At 43.1% G+C, this 2,164-nt stretch overlaps 1 non-coding gene across 1 annotated transcript; it reads right to left on the bottom strand.

Moving 5' to 3' along the window:
- Positions 1-1,339: 1,339 nt before the first annotated feature.
- LOC133353741 (U12 minor spliceosomal RNA) lies at positions 1,340-1,487 on the bottom strand. Its single transcript, XR_009756467.1, has one exon. It is a non-coding gene; the product is annotated as a U12 minor spliceosomal RNA (small nuclear RNA).
- Positions 1,488-2,164: the final 677 nt, after the last annotated feature.

Genomic DNA, 2,164 nt, shown 5'->3' with positions numbered 1-2,164 from the left:
TTTTGCGTTTGAACGGTGTATCATTTTTTTTTGTGTGTACGGAAGATCAGGAAGAAGTTAAGAAAGTGGAGGGAACTAATTGCGGCCTTTTGTCCCATCGGGGACGAAGAGGATTAACTAACGGAAGATAAAGAAGCAGTCATAGGCGGGGGAAAATTAAGATATTGAGCACGGGGTTTTTAACATGGGTTAAGGGATTCCACACAGGATGGATGATTGAGGGGAGGGAGTTTCAGAATGGGGGACAGCAGAGGAGAGTGAGCGACTTCCCACTGAGAGAGGCTTTAGAAAGCCTTGGTCGCGAGAAGGTGCGTGGAGGTGAGTTGAGGTGAGGGCAGATGCAGGCAGGGCTGAGTCCATTTAGGATCGTGAAGATGGTGAATATTATCCAGGATTGGGATGGGTGCCAACGGACGCATTGGACATTTTGTGTGGGAATTCTTTCGTTTCTGTTTTCCTAGTGACCCGGTGATGTGTCGTTTTTATTTTGATGTCGAGCACTTTCAGATACTGTGGCATTTAAGTGCCATACAAATCCTGAGCTTTATTTGCTGGCGTTGTTAAGCGTTGACTCCAGAAATCCAACAGGGGGCGCCAGCTAGTGTGGTGAAAGTTCAAAACTTGTCCTATCAGGAGGGAAAGTCGACTATCGACACGACAGTTTTGCACCATCGGGTAATTCACAATAGCTGGTCAACAATCATTTCAGTACGAAAATATCTGAAAGGGAAATATTTTTTTAGGATAGTAAACCTGACTGATTTGTCATTGCTGTATTACATTGTATCCATCGCCTACAACTGGACAGCGTGGGGGAAGCCTTCACCCAGCACGAAGACTGACAATTAGATGTAAAACAAATTTTGGGTTAGATCGCGTAAGTATAAATGTGGCGTAACCCTCCACCACCCGACATAGCCAGCAATGCTTGTCACGTAAACAAAACAGTGACGACTTAAGGCGCCTACCGGTGTGTTGGAGAGTAAAATCCACAACATGTGCAACTTGAACACGCCCCCGATGGATGCTGGTGGATGTAATCACCAGCGAAACGGGCGGAATTCGACCTCGGACCACCGATTGCATTCGCAAAGTTGACAAACCATTGCGCCACCACTCCACAAACTACATTGAAAGGCAAAGGTGCAGCTCTGCAATTGTTTTGTGTTCTCGCCAGTACTGGCGGAAGAGGGGCTCGGGCAACAAGGAGTTCTGGAGTGTACTTGGCCTACTCTTCCACCTTAGGTCAGATGACTTGGGAAGAGTATTTGTGAGTAAATAACCCTACTCGGCATTGTTCCAAAAGCTGGTGTTCTTATTTTGCTTAGTGTATGGGGTACGGGCAGATCGCGCTCAACCGGCATCTCGCAAAGTAAGCGAGTCACCCGCGGGCGACCTGTACCCGTTCAAAAATTCTTCTCACATCCGAGTGAGGATTCGGGCGTCACCCCGAACCGTTATTTTCCTTACTCATTAGTTTAAGGCATGAGGTTTAACACCGCGGCGTTCGGCATCTATAGGCACTGCCCGTGCCTAAACGTCATGGGTCGCCCAGAATGCGTTTTTTATTGTGTCGTCTCTAGATGTTTTTATCTGATATTTTGATAAATTGCAATTTAATGTTTTATATAGATATGTTTATATATGTGGCGAGTGCCTTATCTGTTTGAGAATAACAATTTTACGCGAAGTATGATGTCGCTGACCTCATTAACATAATTTATGCTGCTCGCGTTGGAAGCTTATGCGCCGCCTAGTGGCAACTCTGGGTAATCGCAGTCGACTGCAATAAAACCATCGACTCATTGCGTGCACATATATAAATAAATATACATTCCACGAATGCAACTTACATTATAAATATTTGGTATGTTGTCTATTATGTCATCATCGGCCGTTATCTTCCAGTCACTGTGATACAGTCTAAGTGTTACAATATTTCCATTTAAAGCTTTCGTGACTGCAGGGATTCATATTCTTGGTTCTTTCGGTAAAGTCACGTAGAAGGGAAACAATAAAATAATAAAAATATATTTTTATTGTTTTATAAAATATTAAAAAATATAATTGTATTTTTTTATATTTTTATTATTTTATTGCTTCCCTTCTACGTGACTTTACCGAAAGAACCAAAAATATGTTGCAATATTGGCAATGTTTAAGT

This window comes from Lethenteron reissneri, chromosome 44 (genome assembly GCF_015708825.2).
Source record: "Lethenteron reissneri isolate LAM-NWPU_2019-01 chromosome 44, ASM1570882v1, whole genome shotgun sequence".
NCBI lineage: Eukaryota > Metazoa > Chordata > Hyperoartia > Petromyzontiformes > Petromyzontidae > Lethenteron > Lethenteron reissneri.
The sequence above is the reverse complement of the archived record's forward strand: the minus strand, read 5'-3'. Positions and strand labels throughout refer to the sequence as shown.